Source organism: Liolophura sinensis, chromosome 4 (genome assembly GCF_032854445.1).
Source record: "Liolophura sinensis isolate JHLJ2023 chromosome 4, CUHK_Ljap_v2, whole genome shotgun sequence".
NCBI lineage: Eukaryota > Metazoa > Mollusca > Polyplacophora > Chitonida > Chitonidae > Liolophura > Liolophura sinensis.
In genome coordinates, this window is record NC_088298.1 from 912959 (window position 1) to 933094 (window position 20136).

The 20136-nt window shown below is 39.6% G+C and overlaps 1 pseudogene; it reads right to left on the reverse strand.

The window, feature by feature from the left end:
- Positions 1–2245: 2245 nt before the first annotated feature.
- Positions 2246–20136, reverse strand: part of LOC135464846 (cardioacceleratory peptide receptor-like) — a 100373-nt pseudogene continuing 82482 nt past the window's right edge.

The following is a 20136-nucleotide window of genomic DNA, read 5'->3' on the forward strand; positions in this document are numbered from 1 at the left end:
GAATGCTCAGAAGCGTTGCTTAGGTAAAATTTCTGTCACATTATCGTCACAGTGTGGATTAATCTTTCTTAGCCAAACACTGTGCTGGTTCTTACATTTCCTTGCTCAAACCACCGTTAGCAAACACATACACCAATGTTGCACAAATATTTGCTTTCCAACAGAATATATAAGAAGATTGATAAACACCCTCTAACTCTCACGGCTCACCTTTGTATTCCGTAAAGTACCCGTATTGAATTTCCACAAGCAAGTCAAGGTCCAAAATCTTAAACTCACTAAAACTGGTCCAGGGGTGCTTGGAAAAAGACTTTCATCTGTTGATGTTGAAAGGGAACTGTTGATCCAACAGCCACGGAAAAGACAAGTGCACAATATAACACCTGTACGCTGCACAAAGCCTCCATTAATTCCGATCTGTCCAAAAATTGTAGTGTTCTATTGGACAGTCCGCCGTAATGGTTGACACGTACTCCAGTCTTTGTCAGCTGTCGACCATTAAGCATGTATCCGCTGATAACGCTGACATTTGTACTCTGTCAAATTAATTCCACGCTATCCAGTTTCCACATATCACCAGCAGCCGAACTGGGTTGGATAATCCTTGATACGGATTATTTGTGTACAACCCAAGCTTGAGTATGTTGCCTTCTGTCACACCATAGCTGTCCAGTAAAAGTTAATTCAATGTTCGAAGGCAGTGCCTCACACTCTCCGAGTGGGACACTTAACACTTTGGCAAACGGGAAACAATAGGTGTTTGGATAACTTCGTCGTTAGTTAATATGTACGCGTACCCAGGAAATCGTTCGCTACACACCTGATCGGAGAAGATGCCCCAATATTACCACACTGAAACCATCCACGTCACACTTGATATAGAGCTAAGATGGTACGCAATGTTACGTGTTGTACAGAACATGACGTTGTACGCAACGTTAGCCTTCGTATACAACGTCAAATTTGGTACCTAACGTTACACATGTTGCTCAACCTGACACATGGTACACAACGTCAACCTTGGTACGCAACACAACATATGATACTCAACGGGACATATAATATGCATCATTACATAGGTTCAGTAACGTTACTTTTGCACACTTTGGGCAAGGTTACTCTGAGGATTTAACGGCATATCTGGTACTTTACGATACATAACCGCATCACGTGCAGCTGACTTCGTACGATGCTTCTCAGTCACCTCTAAAACTCCTGTCTGGTTTTCGTTTTCAAGTCTCCGAGTGTCCAGGAACGTTGGATTTTAATGTTTTCAGCAAAATCTCGTTTTCTTTGTCAGAAAGACTGGTTCGAACAAAAGGCAAACCCGATGGACGACGATAATGGATCGATGATATCCGAATATTTTCAGCCTCTGTCATCGTACTGTATTCGGTAATTCCCGCATTGGAGGTCGGAAACTTCCGGAAATGTCCATCGTTACAACATGGGCAAATATGTACAGCGATCCAATTGAAGAAAGGCACTTTTCTGGAACCAAGGAAAGAAAAAAGGTAATGCCGCATAATCCAAAACAGAAAAGCCAAAAAAATACCTTCAATCAAGATCTAAAAATACAAAAAATGGGAAATTTTTTTCGTCGTAAGAGATATTCCAACTCACGCGAGGAAAACAATACTCAGACAAAAATCACTTTATTTATAATCAACTCCAGGCTATGATTTAATGCTGACGGGATGCTTACAACCCTTCGACGCAAATTAACTAAATTTCACTAATGCACGAGGCATGAAAATGGTCTCGGTGAAAAAGAGCGAAACGTGCTTCATTGGTATGAACCTTTGAAATGAAATCATGCCAAGTATGAAATCATAATTGTCAACATATTGAGTAGTAGTAGGAATGGTAATAGTTATCTAATTACCATTACTAGCTACAAGCAGTAATTAACATCCTTGGAGATTTATCGCACATGTAACTTTCCCTTTCACGGGCTTCACATGTTTTCTACTTCACATTCCTCATCATTTCGATTTGGCTTCTAAATGGACACAACAGCTCAGTGAATTTATTCGAAGAAGTGAAGGCCATTGTGAGATGTATTCTTTAAGAAAAAGTACTGACATAAAAATTAACCCTTACGGCTTATGATATAAACAGAAAGAGGAAGTAACTATTTGATAATGTCCCAGTGAAAGAAATAAACCGCGGTATTTCATTGGCTTCATTTCGTAATGACACATTTGCGTAAAGAATAAGGAAAGTGCTTCGCTGTTCACGTGACTCACCTTAAATAACGACATACCCGCGTGCTGAAGATGCCGTAAATGAGAGGATTGGCGGCGCTGTTCAAGGGGGCTAAACTTGAGATAAATGTCCCCAGAGCCACCATCTCTTTGGTACAGGGAACGCGGTTGTAGACTTGCAATAGGTTGAACACGAAGAAGGGACTCCAGCAAAAGATAAATACTGAAAAAAAACATAATAAATAATAAATATACGTAAATAAAATTGCGAGAAATTTAATATATTTTCGTTAGGTGGCCAAGGTGGTTAGCGTGCCTGCGCAGAGCAATAATCCAGGAGCCTCACACCAATGCAGTCGATGTGAGTTCAAGTTCAGCTCATGCTGGCTTCCTCTCCGGACGTACGTGGGAAGGTCTTCCAGCAACCTGCGGATGGTCGTGGGTTTCCAACGGTTTTCTCCCACCGTAATGCTGGTCGTCGTCGTAAAAGTGTAATATACTTTAGAACAGCGTAATACACTAATCACATAAATAAATAGTTTTGGTTATCATATTTAAGAAATCTGCATAAATTAACTTCAAGAATTTAGAGACACTTTGAAATGCAAAACTGAGAAAGTATATGATTTCTTGGGACATGTAGTACCGCAGGCCTAAATTGGTGTTGGATTAAGACTGGTATAAATGGTAAGCATCAGCTTTTTCTGGAGTCACTTAGTATAAATCCGGCAGTAAGGGTGTTTTTTGTTTTACCAAGAACCACATACAACTAAGAGAAGGTAGCTTGTGGACACTGCGGACAGCCATCTCGGCCACATTATAAACTTCCCGGGCCTTTTTTATTTAACTGTAAATATCACTATGACATCTATAGGTTCTTTATACGGTAAAGTTAATACTTGTCAGTTATCTTTCGATTGAGGGAACGTCATACCAAAAAACACATGTAGTTTCTCTACTGCAGGTACATAAAACATCTCTAGCCATAGTACTCTAACTATTTTCACAAATGACGTTTTCATGGCTAAAACGCCATAAGAGAACTTGATTGCGAAAAAAAGTTACCAGAAATATTTTTATTATGCATTCGTGTCAGATGAAGCCATTATTCTCAGCATATAGTGCAAAAATTCTACGCCAGTCTATCGTCTTGAAGACATGTTAAATAAACAAACAATGTATGGTACGCAATTAGGCGAGTACACCAGCCGATGTAAACTGTAATCTGGTTTGAGGGATGAGATTCGAAAAGCAAGCACATGCCGTGTAAAGACCGATAAATCAATCTGATTTAGGAGAGAACTTAGTCTCTTTGAGTAGGGAAAATCGATTTGGTTTCCGCGTTCACGCTAAGAACAGTGGGCACTGAGTGCTTAGCAGAAAGGTAGAACGGGCTCCATACTCACATTCATTATACACTCCAAATGGCTAGTATTTTATCAGAGTAAGAAACAAGCTTGAACTTATCGCAGGCTGACAGCCTCTTTTCCAGTAACCATGATATGGAAAGAAGACGTGAATACGAAGAGAAGCAATAAACGAACTGCATTTAAAAATACGTGTCACTGAACACGTATACGACTATTTTTTTTTGCGCTGAAAGACATCAGTCATATGTATGATTGTATGGTGTAATATCTGTGAACGATATTACTTACATATTATCGTTTGAAACTAAAATATGGTTACTAACCTAATACTATAACCAAGGTCATCTTGATGGTTTTGATCTTTGCCTGTGGGATAACGCCCCGGGAACTGGCGCGACTTGATCCACGCAGGTTCTCACTGCTGTTACCGTCGTAAAGGGATCCTGCAATTGAACATGATAACAATACGTAAACTGCGTTATAAACATTACAGCCGAATTGCATTAGGAATTAGCATGACTGGCTTCTTTAATTATTCCCCAATAACTATAATTAAACAAATTGACTTGGGCGTATCCATGTTGGGGAAGTACTGCCACTCCAGAAGTATCATGCCAGACATGACAAACCACAATCACATTATACTGTCATAAAGCCAATTCTCTTTCCTTGTTCTAACCTCTCAATGCTGATCGCCGAGCGAAGCAGGACGACGTGCCATTTTTATTGTCTTTGGTATGACTGGACCTGGGTTTGATTGCTAGTCTCCCGACTTGACGCGAACACTCTTGGGTAACTTAGTGGTTCAAATGGACCCAAGGTAGAACCTCGTCCTGCAGTATTTCACTTTATGAATCTTTGGCTCTGATTCGTTTGATTAACAGAATCATCATTGTAACGACATCACACCGCCCGTAGCTCCGACATACTGGCAGAATGTCATATACCTGTTTGTTTTCATCTTGGATATCCTGATCGGGGTACAATATTCTACCAACTGAGGATCTGAACTGGAATTTCCACTGGCTGATGCAAGAATATGGAGGTGGAAGCTTTTATGTATGTATTCATATATGTTTCAGGTTTAACGTCATATTTAACAATTTTCCAGTCTTATGACAAGGAGTGATATTGTGCCTTATTGTTTCAGGACGAGTCCATGTCGTAAAAGTTTTGCTGCCACTGAAGTATCATGCCGCTAGATACCAGACAGGAGACCCCAACCAGTCACATTATAATAACAATCAACCAGTCCTGTTTCCGTGTTGTAACCCTTCTGTGCTGAGCGCCCAGCGAGGCGGCGACAGGTACTATGTTCAAGGTCTTTGGTATTACCCGACACGGGTTTGATCCCAGATCTTCCGACTTCGCGGCGGACGCTCTAACCATTAGATCAACAAAGGGATTCAAATAAACACGAGATAAAAACTCGTCTTGTATTATTTCTCTCCATGTATCTTGGCTCTGGTTGGTTCGATTGATGAATCCACATTACGATCTTATACCTTTTCCTTCAAATCTGGTTTTCTTCTGGGATCTCCTGATTGGAGTCTAGTACTCTGCCATCTGAGGAGCTAATGTAAAATGACTACTGGCTGATTCAAGAACATGGAGTGGCAATCTGATACACGTGGTCCCATGGTATTTATCCCTTATATAAGGAAACGTCGCAGAGAAAATATAAAAGACTACAGATTCAAAACTAGAGCAACAACGATAGTGTTATAGCTGGCAAATAGTCGGGGGTAACCGGAAAAAAACCCCGCCTCTTTACCTTAACTTTACCGTAGCTTTACCTTAGCTAGACCCATATTCTAATTGTTCACGTAAATGCTAAAATGGTAACAAATTATACAGTCAGAGGCATCGGTGAATTAGCAGAATTAAAAAAAGTAAAAAAATAAGTTTCAGTGATATTTTGAACATCAGTTCAACATCGTCACTAATAAATCGTACCTGATATAAACTGACAAGAGGCCGGATTTCACCGGTTACCATTTGCTTTATTTGATTGGTGTTTTGTGCCGTACTCAAGACTAATTCACTTATACGGCGGCCAGCATTATGGTGGGAGACATTTCCAATTACGGCCGGAAAGGAAGCCAGAATGAATTTGACTTGAACTCACAGCGATTGCATTGATGAGAGGCTCCTAGACCAATGCGCCGCGCTGGCGTTCCAGACCCGCTCGGCCACAGAGGCCCATTTGGCTCATTTGGAAATGACATGTATCACACTCCTCTGCATGATTTTACTCTTCATGCTGTTGTTTTTCTATAGCTCCCCCTGTCTCAACTGGATCCTAGTGTCAGGAGATTTGACAAGATACCTGATTAGGTGCCATGTTTGCCTGGCATCTTTGTTTTTCACCCATAGCACTGACTATTCAAAACACATGAACAAACTCATTCAGCACTGAAACATCACACAAGGACTTTTCCATGTGACGTTTAGGTTTGTGTTTCTTCTTCAACATACATAATAGATCATTTTAATTCTTCATTTCTTCGTGGATGCATTTTGTCAGCAGATAGCATGAACTACCGGAGGGTTGTATTTTTTGTGAGTCTTTTTCCTGGAACTCAGTAAAAGGATTTTGTCCCGGCGCAAGAGTAAATCGCACATCTCCAACTAATCCTGATTAAATCTCGCTTAGACACATTGTGGAAGTTTGAAAAGGGTGCGCTGACAAAGCCTTGACTGGTTGTTAATATTTTATTAATGTATGAACAATCTAATGAATGGAACAAGCATTCACCTTGATCGGTTTATGACAAATCAGATTATCCAAAACAATTTACTGTTGCGCAATGTTTCCAGTTAATAATATAACGGTATACGTCAAGTACCTTCAAGTCACTTCACATGTAAAATCTTCCTAACATTGGACCTTTCACATATCTTCAATGTTAATCGTCAGTAAACAATAATGACAGCACATGACCTTCACATGACCTTATAAAACCAGTTGAAGGCGTGATATTTCTTAAACAATAACGTCAACCTGAGTTAAATCTAGACAAGTGGCGTCCATAAATTGTAGTTAACATCTTTTTTTACCTAATTCTGCTTAACCTATGGTGGGAGAGGCGTGCAAATTGTCCGTACTTTTGCATTTACATGAAAAGTTAGAATAAAACCCTGACTGCGGTAAGTTGGCAAGAGGCCGTATTTCACCGGTTACGTGTAACCATTTGCCAGCTATCACACTGTCGTCGATGATCTGCTCTTACTCTCTATGATGTACGTCTTTAATTACATAATTAAATTAAATTATAATTTTAATTTTTGCCTCTGTCGAGTACATTCATAACGGGCTTCATTCATCGCTTTAGTTCTCATCGTAAGTATTGTGGTAGTTTTACAAAAGATGCCAGTTTCTCTTTTACCACACAGTTTTTTTTGACGGCAAATGTCTTCCATATCCAGCATCAGACAGATTATAGCTGAAAAACTCTACTTTGTCTATATTCGAAGTTCTTTCCATACAACGTACTCAGTTCTTCAGGTATTTAACAGCGATGCTGGCGATGACGTTCTTTTGTGGGTAAAGGTTATTGTTTTAGTTCATGAAATATTGCCTACTTTATAATGTAATATGTTTATTTCTATTTTTATATAGCATTCCTCTCCGGCCGTAAGTGGGAAGGTCTGCCAACAACCGGATGGGCTCTGTCCGGTTTCCTAACACCGTAATGCTGGCCGCCGTCGTATAAGTGAAACATTCTTGAGTACAGCGTAAAACTCCAATCAAATAAATAAATAAATTATATATAGTATATTTATTAATTTAGGTCTTGTGCACAGTGTGGTGTTTACGCGATGTGGTGTTTCACGCCGCCTTTACGACAAAAGGGATAATTTCAATTTTGATATTGTAAATTATTCTTATTTGGATAGCAATATACCAAAGGATCCTGTATATGGCGTATCTCGCCTTGTAGAATTTGTGAGATCTTGCGTTAATTGTGATGACTGTAATCTGCGTCACAAGTTGCTAGTTCAAAAACTAGTTTATCAAGGATACTCCATCAAACGCCTTCTTTCTAAGTTTCTCAAATTTTACAATGAGTATAACACTCTCGTTGGCAGGTATGGACAGAGCGCTCGGAATCTCTGGCGATCTGCATTGTGATCAACTACATAGACCGCACTGTTATCCGTATATACATATCTATCACGTACATGTTATTTAACAATATAGATGGTGCTGGCGATCTGCATTGTGATCAACTACATAGACCGCGCTGTTATCCGCATATACATATCTATCACGTACATGTTATTTAACAATATAGATGGTGCTGGTTTGCCCAGTGTAACCGTCTAATTGTAGACAGCTTTTATACAGACCATGTAACATCATAGATGGCGCCTCTTGTAGTATGAGTTCTTTACATATTAATGGGAAATTTATTAATTTATTTATTTGATTGGGGTTTTACGCCGTACTCAAGAATATTTCACTTATACGACGGCGGCCAGCATTATGGTGGGTGGAAACCGGGCACAGCTCGCGGCCATCCGCAGGTTGCTGGAGACCTTCCCACGTATGGCCGGAGAGGAAGCCAGCATGAGCTTCTCTTGAACTCACAGCGACCGCTTTGGTGAGAGACTTCTGGGTCATCTCGCTGCGCTAACTCGCGAACCAACTGAGCCACGGAGACCCCCTACATATTAACGGGAAAGACGCCACCGCCCGTTACTTTTGAATCACAATCTGTTCGTTTAAGGTCAGTAACGCTCGTCGTTTCGAAGTGTATCTAATACCGCTTAATCCGGTGCTAGAGGCCGTAAAGGTAGCCATGCTCATTACATCTGCATAATGCCTGGAATATCCTCTGTCTGCCCGGCATCATTGAAAACTGATGACTGCTTCTCTCTTGTGTGTTACCGGCTTTATTTCTTATTTGTATGACTTCTTACATACCTTTGTCTTTTGGAGCTAGTGTTAAACGTTGTTTTGGAAATGGATTTTGCGATTATCGACTTGGAACGCCCTGTATGGACTACGAATGGTATATGATTGTCGGACATGACGCTTATATTTACAAAGATTTTTAAATATGTTTTATACAAAAAAAATTAGCCAATAGCGTTTTATTTTTTTTTATTTACTTGTTTGACGCCGTATTCCAGAATATTTCACGTGTTTGACGGTAGCCAGCATTATGATGGGAGGAAACCCATCACCATCCCAAAGGTTGATGACAGACATATGTTCGAGAGGCAGCCAGCATGAGCGGAACTTGAACCCATAGCGGCCGCATTGGTGGCAGGCAATTAGTAAGTCATTGTGCTGTGCGAGTACGCTAATCACTCAGTCACGCTATACTATTCTGTTTGTTTTTCTGGATGAATATGCATTCCTGAAATCTATGTCCACCAACATGTTGTTTAATGTTACATTCAGGTGGGTGGCCCTGTATACCATAAAGCGCTGTATAAAAGATATTCAAATGTTCTTTGTCGAATTTTAACTTATATTTGTCTAGAATTTGTCAAAATGATGTGTTGCCATCAGGTTTAACATACGATCACATTAAAAGCAAATGCCATGGCCCACATTTATCAAACATATTAAGAGTTGAGTCAAAAATTCTATCACAACTACAATTAAAATGTTTTGCTTTCAGATGTTTGAAATTTTCGTACTGATTCTTTACTGCTGAACAATATACTAACCACAATTTCAGTTCTTTCCTGTGCTGAGTTTTGCTTTTTAACCTCTTGTAATCTATTACTTGATAAATACCACAGCAGTGCTCTTTCGGCTCAGCTAATTTCCATCATTTATAAACTTAACCACGGTTGTGTAAGCGAAATATTTGTGAGTAAATGTACCATGGGTAATTTCAATCCAATAAATGGATAATTGGGCAGCGAATACTTTTTTTCCGACTGTTTCAGGCCAGGTGGAATTGCAGTGACGTAGGCCAACCGGTGAAGCACGGTGCCGGTTGTTTTGAGGGTAGTACCAAACATTTCCCTTAAACTCAGCTTATTTGTTGTAGCACTTGAAACATGAAATTTAACACAAACTTTCAACAACGATTACAGTAGCACCTCATAATACGGCCTCTTGCTCCACATGGAAGGCTGTTCTAATACATTAGCCCAAAGAATGAGGTAAAAGAAGAAGTGATTGATGTTACCTCCATTTTCCCGGGGTCGTCTTGAACTACGACTGCTCCTTTTTTTCGTAGGCTGTATCACCTTACTCTTGTTCCATACGATGAATATTATGACTGCGTAGCAACCACATATCATAATGGCGGGAATGATGAATACTGCCAGCGTTACCAAGGTCAGATACAGCTGTAAATACAAGATTGATTGATTTACTAATTATCCGATTATTACATTTATCCCATAATTTGCACGTGTCAGTGATGTAAATGTTTAATACTCCACGCGTTATTTAAAGAAGCCGCAGTTTTTATTTTGGTCATCTGCACTTTCATTGACAAGCTTATTCAATGAAAACTTACAACTGCATACCGGACTACTTCTGTTGTTCATTGCCGTGAGGAAATGACAGGCAGTCGATAACTTAGTACACTGTGACAGCGGTTTTTTTTTTTGCCAAAATGGTTTTTGGTACACTGGATACGAATAAAATTTATCTTCATGATATGTGAGAAATTGCTAAGGTTGCTGAAAAGAAATAAACCGCTTGACACAGTACGCCTAAAACAAGGCAGGTCTATTCACAAGCACAAGCTCAACCGTCACAGCGTCAGTTGTCAACGACATGAGGATGCCTCGGTATCAGATTTTCAAAAAATTAAACACCCACAAACCTATCTTACTAACTCCAAGGAGTTGTCTCGTGTGTATGAAATGGTGTGCAACTGATTTACCTCTAAGATTATTCTTAGATCTAGTTCATTCTATTTGCCACATGGAACAAGATAATTGGCGCTACTGTGACTTTTTGATTCAAGAACACATCTAGCGTTACACAGAAATCCCAAAACGGAACCAAAATAAAGCCTTTTGAAATATCGTAGACAGTGTTTTTTGTTGCTTTCTCCGTGATGGTTAATAAGACCAACAAATAAGTTTTGAGGTGAATTGATGGTGTTAAAAGCCTAAATTAGAATATTTCCTTCAGCATGATTTTGGAAATCACCGCTTCTCGCACCCTGCAAGTCATCGCGTGACGTCAGTTGTCACAGATATGTCACGCTTTTGGAGCCAGATGTTTCGATAAATGAGCCGTTATGAATGCTGATATTTTGGAAAGAAATTAAAGCTCGTCATCTTATCACACTAATGGACTGTGTTATGCTTTCTGTTCACAGAAATCACAGATTTCCTCAAAGTTTTCAAGAACTATGTTGTGGGAAATGTGTGGTACGGTCCCAACGGTTGCACATGCATCGATATAAATACGCATCTTATTTACGCACTTGTCAAAACAAAGAGACGCTGTCTTCTCTATCGACCAAATAAAACCGTTCAAAATAACTTATGGAATAACAAGGATATGCAATTCGTGACCTATTATATCAATTTTTTGTGTATCTTTCATGTACATATATACTACTTGACTGATTGGTACATATACATATCTACTTGCTGACTTCCTCTCCGGCCGCACGTGGGAAGCTCTTTCAGAGACCTGCGGATATTTGTAGGTTTGCCCCAAGCTCTGTCCGGTTTCAACCCACCATAATGCTGGCCGGCGTCGAATAAGTGAAATATTCTTAAGTACAGCATAAGGCAACAATCAAGTAAATAAATAAATAAATAAACAAATAAATAAATAAACATATCTACTAACTGACTGGTTAATACATATACATATCCACTAACTGACTTGCTAATATATGTATATTGTACATATCTACTAACTGGCTGATTGATACAGTGGTAAATCGACTTCATTCATTTGCTTTTCGACTGATACATCTAAATGGATGGTAATAAGCTGTTTGCGTAACTTTTATTAGACGGTGTCAGTCATTGAGTGAATATGTCAGATTTCAAATAAAAACATATTTATCAATGGAAAGATCGTTTATTTTATAAACTAATGGATGCAAAAAAAAGTGGTAAAATGAGACTTGTTCAGCGTAAAAGGCTGTTCATTATCAATAGCTTGAAAATTCTCTTAACTACACCAATCCTGAGGCGTAGGCCGTAAGAAGATAAGAAGATAATGTGATAATGCGGTCACTGTGAGTACATGCCCAGATTGTGCTGACTGTCCCTCCGGCCCTAGGTGGAAATGTCTCCAAACAACCTGCGGATGGTCGTAGGTTTCTCCCGGGCTCTACAAGGTTTCCCCCCACCATACTGCTGGTCGCCATTGAATAAGTAAAATATTCTTGTGAATGACAAATAAATAAGTAAATGAAGATAATTTGATATTCCTAAAATATTACATTGAGCTGATTTGCATGGAAATTGAACCACATTTTAAAAAGCCACAATCTCCTTGATTTGCACCCACCTGCCATTGCCACAGCTCCATGTTCATAGAGCAGGTTTTACCCTCTTCTTTGTACTGGACAAGGATCAACTTTGGCGTGGAGAAGACAAACGACAAAATCCAGGCAACAGTCACTAATATTCGGGCACGTAAGCCTGTGGGGAGAAGATTTACGGAGTGATGATTGATTGATTGATTAATTCAATCGTATTTAACGCCGTTCCCAAGGAGTGTTTCATTATATGACGGGTTGTCGGGTTTTATTCGCGATGGAATCTGAGTGCCCCGGTAGGCCAACGCCTTCGCCAGGTACTTGGCAAACCTGTTGACTTAAAGTCCCAACTGCAACAGCTGGAGCTGGACTGGAACACGGTACCAAAAGTCCACACACACCTATCCAGTGAGGAACAAACCAAGTACAAAAACTAGACAAGAAAATTGCCAGTACAAATTAACAGTGCTATTCTGCATCCACGCGTAGGGCTTCCGACGCAACCACGTCCATAAATCCGGACTTTAATGCTCGAGAAAGAAAAACAATCCAAGAGTTCAGGTCAAATTTATTAGCGCTCTTAAGACAGCCATCTCTGTTGATTTGGAAGGTTTGTTCAAAGAGAGAAGCGGCGCTGTTCTGCGACTTTCGCATGGTTAACGCCTCTCAGATCGCATCGATCAAACTTCCACAGCAACCTTATCTATGATTATGTTAACTCGTATTGCTGTCTAACAGGATAATAACTCAATTCCTTTGTCTGCAGCCAGATCAGAATACAAAACTGTCTTTAGGGAGCGTTCTCAAGTCTTTCATGTTATACCCTTGATTCTGTCTCGTTCACCTTAACCGATGCATGTGTGTACCGCCATAACACATGTATGACTTCTTTTATACTGATTATGTCAGTTTTTATTTCCTAATCCAGTTTCGTTTCGAAACAGACTTCTTAGCCTTCTGATCTCTGATGATGTTTCATGTCTGAATGATTGTGTGGGTAGATCAGCATCTGTTTGTTGAGAAGAGTGTGTACTTCACACACAGATTTGTCCTGAAACTTTCTTAATGACTATTTCCTTCATGGACTGATTAACTTAGTACTCATAATTTCTATTTGTTCAGCCCGTACAAGAATACTTTTACTTCAGTGATATCGGTTGGGCGTGCGGGCGGAGGAATTCTGTAGAGGGCATATTCTTGTTCAGACTGATCTGTATTAAAATGAAACGACTTACGAATAAGATATTTAATACTATAAAAGACGTACACCATAGAGAGTAAAACCAGAGCAGCGACAACAGTGTAATAGTTGGCAAGTGGTCACACAACCAGTGAAATACAGTCTCATGTCAGTTTACTGCAGATATAGGGTTTTATTCTAACTTTTCATGTCTACGCTTAAATACTGTCAAATTCCACCTCCCCTAGCATCGTGGCGTATTAAAACAGGATTAGGGAAAAAACATGCAGTGATGTTAATTGCAATGTATTATTATACAAGTATTTCCAACCTTTACTAGGAACGTGAGTCCATGTCCACGAAACTCTTTTGACGTCACGATCACGTAACGTCTAGACCACCAGTCATCGTAATAGTTATGTGCTTTTAACGCTTAGGGGGCTTCCTACAAAAGGACGTACGACCTCATTTCATCGGCATTGCATAATCTGTTTGCCTGTCACATACAATTATTAATATGACCTGCTTTAGGCCTCAATAACGGTTCCCTCTCAGCTAAAGCTGACTAGTAATTACGTGTTGATTGGCTTTTTATGGGCCCTATACAATCTCCATACTCACCACTGCCGCTGAAGCTCATGGGACGGGCGATGGCGTCTAGGCGGTCGATGCTCAGTGATACCAGGACGTAGTTAGAAGCGTAATAAACAACGTCCTACAAGACGTAAAATACAACGTGGCGTAACTGTGCATTGCCAGCAATCAAGTACATTGGATGATTCCCTATGTTGCACTACGTTCTACAAAGGTGACAGAAAAATGAGTAAAAATGTGCATTGCAGCCAGTATTAAAGAAATCCAGGCCCTATGACAGCAAAGTTGTCATACGCTTAGCCATATTCCTGAGATTAGATTTATTTATTTGATTGATTGGGATCTATTTGATTGATTGGGATCTATTTAATTGATTGGTATTTTACCCCGCGTGTAAGAACATATTACTTATAAGGCGGCAGCCAGAATCAAGGAGGTAGGAAACCAGGCAGACCTTGGGGAAATCCACGATTATTCGCAGGTGCCTGGCAAACCTTCTCTGGTATGACCAGAGAGAAAGTCAAACTGAACTGGACTTAGACTCACTGTGGATCCATTGGTGAGAAGTTCCTGGGTTGTTGTGCATCATGATCTTGGAGCCTCACATTAAAAAAAACTTCCCAAATCCAGGTATGTGCAAATTTTTGTCGTAAAATACGTTGTATTTGTTAGTACGCCGTAATGTGTATTGATGTTTGAGAAATGTTGCGCAAAATTTTATTCACGAAGTTTCGTGAACATGTAATACAAATAAATGTAATACACTGCGTGGTGAAAATGTAAAATACAAAATAAGTGTAATATAGAAAAGTAACACACAACGCGGTACAAAACATGAAAAAGATAATAGTTCCGCGATTTTTACACAGTATGTGAGAGCAAGAGGAGCTTAGCACACAACCTCCTGCAAAATGTAAATACGAAATTAGTTCTTCATGCAATTCATTGTCAACGGGCGATTCATATATGAGTTTTGCAAATCTTCAAACAGAATTGTGGATGTTGTGATTCAAACTATTAAAACTGCAAGACTATTTTACAAGAAGATGTCCCAGTGTGGAATAAGACCATTTTTTTTATAGTTGCTCATTTCCATGCACAAGTTAACGAGATAAATTAAAACACATGGTTACCTTTCAACACCGGCTTGATAAACCAGGCATTATATGAAAGTAACCACCACACGATGACTAAATTATAACATACATGTACCATCAAAAGGCGTTAAATCATAATCATTCATTCATTCATTCAACCAACAGACAACGTATTATATTCAACTAAGAATAATGTTGTGCAAAAGACTGAAAATACACGACGTGTTATAACATATTACACATATATACCTCTAAATATAGGACTATTTTACAAAGTACTGGTCCGCCTTCCCAGTGTACTGTAGTCTTCCAAATCAAGTCTGTCATAACGCCAATTAAACCGACTAAAATATCTGAAAAGAAAATCAATTTTTCATTCTATTTATTTATTTCATTGTTTTACTGGACAATAAGGAATGTATACAGTGGAGAAAAGCCAGATTGCCTTTGACAAGGTACTAGCAAACTTTCCCACGTATCACGCACAGATATGCACTCCATATTGGTCGTTAGATTGCACCAACGGACACACGGGCGTTGTCAACCGCTTAACACATTCTACTATCCCACTTTTCGGGACATAATTGTACGCTATAAAGTCTGATCTGGTCCCATTTAAAAGAGAGCTCTAATAAAATTCTGCTAGTACTTAGAAGTTGTTAGTAAAAACATGATTTCTGTGCGTCGATTGCTTTGTGTGTAAAGTTCCAGTATTTCATTAGAAAAATATTGAACTGAGACCAACGAATCTGCTCACTCCATCTGTGGGTCGAGGCAGATATTTGTACACCAACCGTCAACAAAATGGACGTTTGATGTTAAACACAAACCACCAGCCAACTAGGGAAGTATTTAAGGCAAGAAATTAGGATGGAATTAGAGTGAAATAATGACGTTATTGGGTCAGTATACGAATCGTCCTACAAATGTTCAAGTGCTGTGCAGTTTCTCTTTCCAAAGATGTGTTTCTTTCTTCGGGGCTAGAGTAGCGATGAATCTTTTGTTTACTTTTCCAGAGTTTGAACGCTGTATGCTTAGCACTCGGGCATTTGTGAAACACTCCTGACTATCAGTTGTGACCTCATAATGTCAGCCTCCAGTCAGTAAGTTAATCGGTTCCATCTGGTTTCAAAATACCGGAAACACGGCTCATTTTTAATGAGATTATTATATCCAAGTATGAAACTTTTTAATGGAGCTTCTCAATCTTGCAGAATGAGACTCGCCTTAAACAAGATTCACCTTATTTGGAGAGAAACATCCATGGGTTATGCAGTCCACCAGCCTAAAGTGGATCCTAAATTTGTATTTAAACAAGAGTAATTAGCTTAGGTAGAGAACCCGTAAGAAATGTACATTTGTGAATGTGAAAATGGCGTTTGACTTACCTGCGATGGCCAGCTGTATTATAAAGAATGTCATCCTGGAACGCCGCCCACCCCTTGAGAGCCCCACTGCCACCAGCACTATACTGTTTCCCGAGACGATGAAGAAGAGTATTATCCAAAGGAAGCCTCTTTGAAGTTCCTGGAGGTATAAGGAGACAGACTATTTACCTTTCTTGACGTATGTGCTTTTGTTTGCTGGCGTGCTACGACAGTTATATCCGTGATGTCACAAAGGTGGCACTTCGCTCACAGGACGCTCTCGGAGAAATCTTGTAGAACCTCGTGTGTCTCGAGTTACCGGCAAACATACAGCTAAATTTCAATTTCAGAAATAGATTAATGTGGTTGAAACACTTGTCGTGAGAAAACTTTTAATCGTACCTCAAATATGTTTAGATATTAAAGAAAGTGTGTACCTTGGGATACAGTTTCATACATACTACAAATATCTGGCTGTCAGTTTGCAATTTACTGGATATTGGAAGAGAGTAACTTCCAAAGAGTAAAATGTCAGAATGTTACAAAAATAGAAGAAAAAAAACAGAATCAGAAATAACGGCCAGAAATACACACATCACAGTCATTTTAAACTTGAAAATCTTCTAAAGTTTTAGCGGATTTTAATGTATTTTTCTTACATTATGTAACTATTACTGCTCTACATGAACATCATAGTTCAGAAGGATCTCTCAATTTGGTTCGTAATCCAAGATGACAGTCTTGTTTTGTTCGTAATCCAAGATGACAGTCAAATAGTGAATCAGAAAAACAAACCTCAAAACCCTTAAGGATACCATCAGCGAGAATTTAACTACAAACTAAAGGATCATGCTATGACAAAATTTTAATGCCTTGTATAACACAGATATATCAGTTTTTGGCACATCTATGTGCTTTTCTTTGTCTCAAATATTAGTATATAAAAACTGACACTTCATATGTTGGTGAATAAGTATTTACTGTCGTACATGTTCTAAATCAATCTCGGGGGCCTCTGAGGGCGAGGTGGCAGGAACGCCAACGCGATGCAATGACTCAAGAGTCTTTTATCAGTGCGGTCGCTGGCAACCTGCGGATGATCCTGGTTCACCTTGGGCCTGCCTGGTTTCCTCCCGCCATATTGCTGGCTGCCGTCGTATAAGTGAAATATTCTTGAGTACGGCGTAAAACATGAATCAATAAATAAATAAATCAAATTCCATGGAAAAAGTTTAGGATTTTGCATGATGAAGAAAGTTGGTGTTTAATTTTAAGTAGCAATTGTCTGGTGCAACAGATTTCCTCTTAGGCGTCTTAAGTGAGTTAGTCGTAACTGTTGATCAAGATTCCGAACAAAGACGAAAGTTAAGATGACTGTCACATAAATCCTGAAAAATAAATCAATACTAGATTAACACATCAAAACAGGTCTTTTGGCAACGAATAGAGAATTACATTGGCATGATGCGATGTATTTCCATGAAAAGAAAAACGCTGTTACACGCACCCATGAGGTTTCTTAGACAGCGAGGCTTTGACGCGGTATCTCCCTAAGCTATACTGGTAGTTAATAGATCCATTCAGCAATAATTTCTCTGTGAAACCCCACCCACACCCATGGGTGATACTCCCATCCAAAAAGGGTCTATCGAATACAAAAGAGTTGAGTATGTTCTCTATTGCAAGCGTTAACGTGTGTAAGCCAAGATAAAAAAACCCAGATAAAAAACGACAAAAAAGACGAAAGATTGGACAGCACCGTTACAAAGTTTATGATAGGTTTACCATTGTCCATAACCCACATGGATGCTTATTTGCGTAAGTAAGTTTTGTTGTTTTCAAACATTCTGGGCATCAAAACAGACATTCGTATTCCAGGCGTTAACCAAAATGGGCGTTCCAGAACAACAATTATTTCAATTAAATCAGGGCTATTGCATATGTAAGGGAAATCTGAGAGCAACGCAAATTTAGCAAAATATGTCAATAGTCGGATGTGCCGGTTAACGATTATTTCACTTGTACCACGGTGGCCAGTATCACATGTAGAACAAATCAGAGTATTAGCAATTAACTGACGAATGTTCTCTGACTTGACGACACATATGTTTACTTCATGCAAGCTCGTCTTACTAAGCCCGAATCAAAAATTAAGTACAGCGTTACCCCCCCCCCCCAAATACTTTATGTAACCACATAGCCTCATGTAAGCCCATGACCGATTCTTTACATCGGTCAAAAAGGTACTCACCTTATCTCAAACCAAGACATTAACAAGTTCTTGTGCTGATCTCTTCCGTAAGTGTTAGAGTCAAATTGATGAATGTACGAATGTTGGGCAAGCAAACCTTCTGAGAACGAGCTCTGGTACGCACCACGAATCACAACTGGCTAATGCGATAACACGGCTGACTACTTTCATCGACCGGTATTTCTTCAGTTACAGTTACTCCCCAAGGTCTGTGGGGAAATTCTTGAAGAAAAAAAGTAGGTTCCAAGCTACCATTCCTTTGATATTCTTAGCTCATTGTTTTAGAACAGGATACTGTTTGTAATACAAATATCGGCATCCCAATGCTTAAACACGACGTGTGGATTACGCTCTGGATTTTGCACACTGGAAGTTACACACGCATGCCTTACGGACATCGTTGGAAACTGTGTACTCTTTCTACTTCCAGGTATCTCCATTTTAAATTACACTTATATTTTTAAAAGATTTTGATGTTTTTTACTACTGACATTTGCTGGTCTTTGAGAATTTCACTTTGTTTACTGATAGCCTTTCTGTTTCAACTACCCCAAGCATACACAACATACATATCCCTGGCTGCTATAGGGATACTGTGGTTCAGGGATTCTCTTTATGCCTCTCATGCATTCTTTCCCCCACTCATTACATGAACACCAGGTTGATTTCGGCCTCTGTTGACCACAAAGGTTCCCCGTTACCTACCCCACTGCCCCAAGATATCCGGCGTACATGCGCATTATCACGGCCATCTACCCGAAATTGACATCAGTAAAATCAAATATGGCAGGGGTAGAGGCTGACGTCGTAATGTAATTATTCCCCGTCCCCAGTCAACCAGACGCAACACCAATCTAGCCTCTTGATTTTTTCCTCCCAAGAGAACAGGGAACCAGCGTGTAAATGATGGTGGCTGCTCTCAGAGTAAAGTCCGGAGACTGATGACAAATTATATTAATCAAAAGCTTTTGAATTTGAACCACCTAAGGCTTTAGCGCTAAAGGGACCGTGTCACATTCTCCAGTTTCCATCTATGCCTGACAATGATAGACGTGGGGCGGGTAAATGAAATAATTAAGCGAAGTCGACAGGTATTCACGGGGAATCCCCTGATTAACGAGAGGACAAAGACTCGCACGGCGCTTAATTTGTCCCGTGAGGCGTGCCATTTAGGGTTACATTGCAGAGAACTTGAGATTTTAGCGGTGGAAATTAAGGTTTATTGGGGACGCGGGTGTAGTTATTTCGTAGACATTTAGTTGCCTACGGTAAGTACACTAAGAGCACTTTTAACATGGAGTAATTGTTTGGTTGGCCTGGGAATTGCTGTCAGTAGGACCTTAATCCAGACTTGAATTACAACTCAGACAAACTGTAACCAAACAAGTGTACTTCTATATTCCGGTTTGTGTTAGGAATCTTCGGAGATGATATGGTTAGAAAAATACAATGGCCATGTGCGTAGAGGCGTAAATCTAATAATAAGCATGCAACGTCTCAATATAATAGACTACGCCATGGAAAAGGAAAACTAGAGCAGCGACGACAGCTTGTTAACAAATGATCGTAAGAAACTGATAAAATCCAGGCTAGTTCTTACACGTCTCCTAAACTTACACATGTGTTACACTTAAAAAT